We start from the raw sequence: 8,938 nt of genomic DNA, 5'->3' as shown, positions 1-8,938 counted from the left end.
AGGCTGGCACATGTTAGATACCAACGTCCATGGACGTAGAGTGTGTTTGGTTGTTGCACTGGAGCATGCTTGAAATGTTCAAGCTGAGTGTTCAAGATGGAGTTTGGGAAGAGTAAGCAGGGAGCCGGACTTGCCAGGTACAGGTCAGACTTTCATGTCAAGAATTCTCAGTGTCTGGTTTAATGAGGCAAAATTAGGAAGGAATGAGGATGATTATGAGCAATAGTTGCTGTTAATAGATCTCTTACTGCTCATTAGCGAGAATCTCATCTCAATTTCCAGAACATGGTTGGAAAGCATGACTAGTTAATCTTGACATTGAGAAAGGGCTGGGGAGATTCCACCCCATCAAACTACTATCGATTGTCGCAAAAACACCTCTGCTTCACTAATGGGCTTGAGGGAAGGAAATCTGACATCCTTTCTTGGTCTGATGTACATATGACTTCAGATCCATAGTGATGTGGTTGACTCTTAACTGCCCCCTGAAATGGCCTAGCAAGCCACTCAGTTCATGGGTAATCAGAGGGCAATGGGCGATGAGCAATAAATGCTGACTTTCTCGGCCATGTAAGAATCAAAAAAAGTTCCAAATTAGCAGCAGAGCTTCAAGTAGGCAAGTGAATAGAAGCATCTCTTCCACTTTCAGAAGTGATTCCTGAAAGATCACCACCAATGTCTCCACAATCTCCTCAGCGATTTCCTTCAGAACACTGGGGTGTAGTCCATTCAGCCCAGTGATTTATCCATCTTTAAACCTGACAGCTTCCCCACACCTTCTCCATAGTGATGGTCACCACACTCGCCTCTACCCCCAACTCTCTTGAAGTTCTGGTATGCTGCTGGTGTCTTCCACCATGAGGACTGTCACAAAGCTAGTCTCTTTTTTCTAAAAGCTATTCCTTCGCTCAAGGAGACTGTCCTTGATTTATTTTCAGAGGGGTAATAAGCCGGGCCGGGGTCTGATCAGTCTGGTTTGATACAAAGATGAAAAAGATTTTGAGGTCTTCTGTTTATATGTAAACAAATGAGACTTCAGGCCAAAGTAGTCATGCTTTCGAAGTTTTAGTTCAGTCTTGAACTGGGAAGTTCAACAGGGAGCCCTCTCTCTCTCGCCCTCTCTCTCTCGCCCTCTCTCTCTCTCGCCCTCTCTCTCTCTCGCCCTCTCTCTCTCTCTCTCTCGCCCTTCAACTTCAACCTGTAAGCGTGTGTTTCATGAATACTGGTTTTTAAAGGGAAGTTGCTTATTGGGATTGTTGTGTGTATTTTGAACAGCATAAATAGATCTAGTTGGATCGGCTGAGTTCTGTAGGGGTTCTTTATTCTGTTCTTTTGTGTTTCATTGTGTAATTTTGTGAATTTGTTTGGTCTGTTTTAAAATCTAGTAGTCAACCCAGCTATCTTACTCCGGTTAATTTTCCCTGTACACTTACTGAAACAAATTGTAAAGTGAGGTCTTGGGCTGCCTGCTTAAGAACGTTTTGAGTGGTCTGGCCTAGTCCATAACAATACTGATGCAAAGTATGTCTTCAGTTCCTCTGCCATTTCTTTGTTCTCCATGACTACTTCTCCAGCCTCGTTTTGCAGCGGTCCAATGTCCACTCTTGCCCCTCTTGCTTACCTGTTATATTTTTTTTTAAAAACTTGCAATCTTCTTTTATATTACTAGCTAGCTTACCCACATATTTCCTCTTCTCCCCCACCCCTTACAGGTTTTTTAGTCATCCTCTGCTGGTTTTTACAAGTTTCCCACTAATCTTGACACTGCATGATGAGATGAGTGCCTCTCCTTTTCCTTGTCCTTGCCTTTTTCTTGTGGGCTTATTAAAGCAGCAGGCTTTCCTTACAGCACTCTTATGGTCCACGCTGAATATTCAGAATGAGGCCTGTGCCTCCAAGGGCAAAACAAAATTGACATTTACATTGTGTGGAATCAGTCTCATCGAGGCACAGTTTCTTGTTGTTGTTGTTAAGTAGCTGGTTAAACTAGAAATTATCATCCTTCAGCAAGATTCAAAATGGCAGTCAGTAGACAACCTGCCTTTAGGAAAGTGGCAAATAGTAGTGATTGAACAGCTTATTTGAACAGAAAATGTAAATGAATTGACAGAGTTGTGATTTCCAGTTCTAATCAGGGAGAAGATGATTTCTGGGGGAGAGGCAGTCTGCAACTGCACATTCCTAGCCACCTGCCCCTGAACTAAAATCCATCAAACAGAATTACAGTGTCATGTTATTGGGATTCATTTCTGCAGGAGATATCATGCTATTATTTTTTTATAATTCACTCATGGAATGAGGGTATCACTGGCTAGGCAAGCATTTATTGCCCAGAGGGTGCTTAAGAGTCAAACACATTGTTGTGGGTCTGGAGTCACGTGTAAGGTTGCAGTTTCCTTCCTTTAGGGAAATTAGTGAACCAGATGGGTTTTTTGACAAAATTGACTCATGGTCATCGTTAGACTCTTGATTCCAGATTTTCATTGAGTTCCAATTCCACCATCTGCCATGGCAGGATTCAGACCTGGGTCCCCAGAACATTACCTAGGTTTCTGGATTAACAGTCCAGTGATAATACCACTAGGTCATTGCCTCCATCAAAATGTAAAGGCAGTTTACTTATCTATTAGCTAATTTGTTTAAAAGAAAATATCTACTGCAGGAATAAGCCCCAGTAACATAACACTGTAATTCAGTTTGTTGGCTTTTACATGTAAAAAAGGTGCCATTAAAAATAGATTGTCCCACTTTCAGCTGGCTGGGGGATCTACACTCTGCAAGATTGCCATTTTTTTGTGGTCGAAGAAAGAAAGCTGTTTAAAATTTGCAACTGATAATGCTGGACAGATCATCAAAGTTTTCAATGAGTGATGAAGTGTTTGAAGAAGTTCTGAGGTCATTGGATCTGAAACATTTGATTCTTCTTTCTCTCCACAGATACTGGCAGACCTGCTGAGTTTCTGCAGCAATTTCTGTTTTGGTTCAGAATTTAAAGTGGTGTGTGGAGCACTTGGATGCTCAGTAGTGATGGGCTTGCCAAGGAAGAAAAGAACATGGAGGTTCAGAGAGGTGGGGAGGCATGATTAGCAGACTGAAGCTGCGACTCATTGTGTCGAGCACAGACTGCATTACCCACCATACTAATGTGACCTGTGAATGCACACTGGAAATGGAGAATGGCAGCAGCCATACCCAGAGTGTGTGAATTGTGTTTTTATTTCTTTCTGGGCATAGGGGCTTTATATGCAAGTGATGTGAGGTCCTTCAAAGCACAAATCAGGCACTTTCAGTACAGGTTTAAGACATCTCGAAGTATAGTATAGTGCCTGTGAAATGCCTGCAGTATCTCACTGTGTGTGGTCACAAGCAACCTTGACCACATCATTGTTTGTTGCTGATTGATCATAGTCATTTTTGTGAAGATGAAATAATCATAGGTAATCTTTAAAAATCCCACCTGCGGACCACAATTCACAAAGAAATTCCAAGATCTCGTCGGCTGCACAAGGGCATGGAACCGACTTCCTCTCACCTTGAACTGTAAGTATTCACCAACATGTTCTGATATACAATGCAGCCTTTGAATGATGTGGGGTTGGAAGGATTAGGTGCGAGTAATCCTACCACACTTACAATCTCTTACTATATTTTTGCGACATGCCTTGTGCTGCATTCATCAGAATAAGGTTCTTTTGTAATAGGTGCATGAAGAGGTTTTCCATGTCCCACTGTATGGAGCACTGTGTTAAACCATCATTTGTGTATTTTGCAAAAACTGACTGCTCACGTTACTAAGGACCTGCTCTGTTTCTGATATTCCCCACCCTAGCTAATTGGAACTGTGGCTGATGATGGATCCAGCCACAGCAGAGGACACATCACTGTTGCTGCAATGCAACAAAGACATGGAGAAATGGAGGAGCAACAGGCATGGTAGCAAGCCCAGGACAAACAGCAATGTCTGCCGGCTGCTGAACAGCCTCCACATGGAGGTCACAGCTGACGATCCCCTCGGGAGGCCCAGGGTCTATTGTCCTCAATGCTATTTTGTCCAAATGAGCAAAGGTACAGTGTCGTCGCAGACAGTGGATGACCCTGAACACAAAACGGTGCCAACTGCTGCAGTGGGACCTGCAACCTGAGGGATGGATGGCTCTCCTATCCTGAGAGCCATCAGGGTGACAGCTGCATTCAACTTTTATGCAACTGACTGCTTCCAGGGAGCCATTGGGGACCTGTGTGGGATCTCTGAACCCTGGTCCCACAAATGTATTAAGGCTGGTGATGCATCTTGTTTCCTCATATTGAATTCAGTGCTGCAGCTCAGCCATTCGGCTTTGCCAAAATAGCAGGCTTCCCCTGGTACAGGGAGTCACAGACTGTACACACACAACATTGAGAGCACCAAATCATAATGCAGCAGAATTCATCAACAGAAAAGGTTTCCATTCCATCAATATCATAGTCATCTGTAGTCATCTGTAATCATCAGTATCAGATCTTAGAAGTCTGTGCCAGATACCCAAATGTACTTGACCAGGTATACGGCTGGCCACCAGCCCCTGGGATCCTAGAAGCCCTGGCAGTTATGTGTGCGTCCACCTGTAGTGAGAGGGACAATACAATGAGTGATGTGCTGCATAGCCAATGAGGTGAGTTTTGAAAATAGCATGAGAAATCTCATTAGGGCTTGTAGAAAGAACACCTCCAATGAAACTCACCAAAAAATGGCTTATTGAGCCACTCAATTCAAGGGCCATAAATGCTGGGTCAGCCAGTTATGGCCACATCCCATGAGTCAATTAAAAACAAAAATTGGCACTGAGCCGATTTCTTGTAAAATTCAGTCCCATGACCTCCCTCTTTAACACGCACAATATGCAAATATAAATCAAACTTATACATAACTCTGTCCACTTTTGGAACCCAAATTTCCAAATAATAGGAATAATATCTCATGAAACTTCTTCACACTTGGCCATCAAGCTGCATCATGCTTTAGTCACAACATAGAAAACAGGAAAACATTTGGCACTTCAAACTTGCTCTGCCATTCAGTATGATTATGGCTGATCATCCAACTCAGTACCCTGTTTCCACTTTCTCCCCATATCTGTTGATCCATTTAGTCCAAAGATCTCTATTGAATTCCTTCTTGAAAATGTTCAATGTTTCAATTTTAACCACTGTCTGTGGCAGAGAATTCCACAGGCTCGCCACTCTCTGGGCGAAGACGTTTCTCCTCATCTCAGACTTAAATGGCCCAACATCCTTAAATTGTGACCCCTGGTTCTGGACTCCCCCAATAGGAGGATCATTCTCCCTCCATCATAATGATGAGACGGAGTGCTAGCACTGAAGAAAAGGAAAGAAAATTTGAAGCAAATCCTACACTCAGGATCCTAGTGTCTTGTGGGACATCCTGCCTATGTGCCAAAACTCTGCAAGCTGAAAATTGGCCTGCTCAGTCACTTGTGCTGAAAAATCGCAATCTTGTATAAATGCTCGCAAAAATGTAAGTGTGAATTAAAGCATGTTTCCCAGCTTTATATTTGTCCAATGTTGTTTTGAACTCAAACACACCAGAGAATAATGTGGGAGATAAAAGTATTTTGAACTGTGAATGACACAAAGGTGCATGTCATGTCACAGACTCCAGTTTGTTCTTCTGTATGTATAATATGCTTGGTCACAAGTCTGACAGAAGAGGTATTTTATTTCACTAGAACTATAGCATTTGAAAGGATAATAGAGTTTGTGACAATCAATATTTATCACTTAAGCCTATGAATACATTTCAAATTGCTAAACAATTCAAATGTGTCATTTGGGAAAAGATTCTGTTTTATCCTGGCAAATGCAGATCTTGCAATTCTTCAACGTTAACTACTCCAGTAACTTTGGCCTTGTATGTGCTGGGGTTACTTCTAATGGATGACAATTTTGCAATGTTGACCATGTAATTAAGGAGGCAAGGTATTTCTCAGATACCCAAGGGAAAATCCAAGAGAGAGTCATGGCTGACCTACTCCTGTTCAGCATGCCTTCATAACCATGACTGTGCTTCAGCTGTAATTCCTGTTATCCAAAATGTTTTGGGACACTCCTGATACATGCAAAAAGGTAGCTATATTAATGTAACTTTATTTTGTTTTCCTTCTCTACTTTTCAATTCTTTTCCTTTTTTATTTCTTTTATTTAGATCTGGGAGCAGGATATCTGCCTTGTCCTTCAGGCTGAATTGTGAATGGAGCATTACACATTTCCCCATTTGATATGATTTTATTCCTATCTGTTATCTCGATCATTTGCCTCCAATCTGTTTGTCACTGGCATCTCTAATCCAGGTATAATACAGCATCACTGTAACACCCTTTGTGTAATACAAGGGAGAACTGACAATGGCAGTTTTTTGAAGGTTTTCATCAAGTGATACAATAATGTGACACTGCTGAAGTGATGCACAATTACTATTATAATTCTCATGATAGTGTGCATCCTGTTGTCCTCTTTTATTCAATGTTTAAGGAGATGGTACTGATTTGAAAACAACAGTTTCGGATCAGAGCCATTGTCACCTGTCAGAGAGGTGGCTTGATTAATTAAAGGGAGCACAGACGTTACAATCCATGGATTGCTCTCTCACCATCTATTCACCAATTTTCTTTGTATAAACATATTGCCATCCAAAATTGACAGATAAGTAGATGTTGGTGCTCTAAGACGTTTTGGAAGCTGATGTCATTTGTGCTATTTTGAACAATGGAGCAGATAACTTGAAAAACAATTTAGATGTTACTGTTAAGTTGAAACTGCAACTAGAGTACAGCACATATTCCAAAAAAGATGTCATATTATTGAAGTCCATCTAGAGGAGAGCAACAAGGCTCATTCCTGAACCTGACAAAAGTCTTGAGATTCTAATAGGCAGGGAAAATTTGGATTCTGGAAAGTTTGTCTGTTGGCACAGGTTTAGAGAAACAGGGAACACTGTATATAGTGAAACATGTTAAGAGAAATAAGAAATTTACGTAATATTTTCTTCATAAGAGAATGCTAGTATTATGAGAGGTTACCTTTAGGTTTGTATTTTGTTTTAATCTCTCCCTTGCACTACCACCTAACTGCAGTAGTGCTTATTTTTCCCCAGCACCCATGTTGTGGTTGTGCAGGTGTGAGACGCAGTGAAGAACAACAAGTGCGTAAATCTTTCTTTATAATCTAGCGCCAGGAAGAAAGGGAACACCAGTGTGGCCAGTGACGAGCAGTGCCCATCTCATCAAAGGGCAATGCTGTGTGATCAAAAATGTGAAGGGGAGGCCAGGGATTAAATTAAGAGTTGGAGGGGGAAACACACACTCCACTCCCCGTGGTGCCCACCTCTCCCTGAACAGCTCAAGGGTGCTGATAGATACCGTGTACTCCTTCTTTAGGGACCCTTGGGCTTGAACGTAACCGCGGAAGAGGGGCAGGCACTTGGCCATAACGACACCCTCCAATGCCCGCTGCCTGAACCTGGTTATGGCCAGTTTGGCCAGGCCCAGGAGCAGACCCACGAAGACATCTTCTGACCTGCCCTCTCCCCTCTGTACCGGGTGCACAAAGATCAGGAGCATGAGACTGAGCATCCTCCAACTGATGCTATATGTCAGGTCCAAGCACCGCCATTTTAAGGCATCGAACAGCACAGGCCACGAACAGGACATCTGCCCTGCTCATTTTATCCTGCGGCAGCATCCAGCCCAGCCCCCCTGCCACCCAGCATCTCCCCGACCCCGGTCACCGTTACCGCCACGGCCCTCCCCTCCAACAGCCACTCGAACCCGCGAGTACGGAGGTGTGCTTTCCTGAGCAATGGCTCCCTGATGACAGCCGCTACTCCTGTCTGAGGGTAGGCACAATGCGATTCGGCCATGTTCCAGACAGCGATCAGGTCCTGGTAAAAGGCAGCATGCTGAGACCAACCTCCAAACAATCGCATTCAATAAACAGGAGCTGTGTGCCATAGTTGAGGCGACGCACCTGGCGGAAAAAGTACGTCACCAGGGCGCACCATCTAGGAGGAGGCTTAAAGTAAAGGTATCGCTGCAAGGTCTGAAGACGTAAAGTCGCTACCTGGGTGCGAACGCACCCCAGTGACTGACCGCCCTCCTCAATAGGGAGACTCAGGACGTGCATCAGCAACCCAGTGCATCCTTTTGGCCCAGAAGAAGTGAACCAGCATTCTCCGGATGTCAGCGACAAACCCAGGAGGAGGGACCAGAGGGACCAGCCAGTACCACAGCATGGCAGCCACCTGCTGGTTTATGACCAACACTTGACTCCTGTAAGGCAGAACTCTGAGCAGTCCTGTCCAGCGGCCTAGGCGAGGCAAGACCTTGGCTTCTAGCTCCTGCCAGAATTCCTCAGCCGGGCTGAGGTAGATCCCCAAATAGAGGAGATGGGTGGTACTCCAGCTGAATCCCCGTAACTCCTCTGGTAGAGAGTCCACCCTCCACGGACTGACCAGTCATCCAGAACATTTGGCCCAGTTGATCCTGGCGGAAGACGCTGCCAAGTACACGGCCTGGCACTCACGGATCCTCCCCAAGTCAGCCAGGTCGGTGAAAGTAAGGAGCACATCATCTGTGTAAGCTGAGAGGACCACCCCCGTGCCCGCACCGCCCAGAACCAGCCCCGACAACCTCCTCCGCAAGAGGCACAGGAACGGCTCCATGCACAAAGAATACAGCTGGCCTTGACGTACACCTCTCCCAAAATGAAGGGGCGCCATCGGGGACCTATTAACTTTAACCAGGCACTCTGCGGTGTACAAAAGTTGGATCTGGGCGACGAACTGTGTCCTGAGCCTGAATGGCTGCAGAGTCCCAAGTAGATACTCATGAATCGGCCCCATTGAATGCCGCCTTCTCATTGAGTCAGGGAGGCGTTCAGCAGA

The 8,938-nt window shown here is 44.5% G+C and overlaps 1 pseudogene; it reads right to left on the bottom strand.

The window, feature by feature from the left end:
* Window positions 1-4,494: 4,494 nt before the first annotated feature.
* LOC148134658 (uncharacterized) overlaps window positions 4,495-8,938 on the bottom strand; it is a 47,832-nt pseudogene continuing 43,388 nt past the window's right edge.

The sequence above is a fragment of the Chiloscyllium plagiosum genome, unplaced genomic scaffold (assembly GCF_037043375.1).
Source record: "Chiloscyllium plagiosum isolate Xiang-an unplaced genomic scaffold, Cpla_swu_hap1 HiC_scaffold_53X, whole genome shotgun sequence".
Taxonomy (NCBI): Eukaryota; Metazoa; Chordata; class Chondrichthyes; order Orectolobiformes; family Hemiscylliidae; genus Chiloscyllium; species Chiloscyllium plagiosum.
The sequence above is the reverse complement of the archived record's forward strand: the minus strand, read 5'-3'. Positions and strand labels throughout refer to the sequence as shown.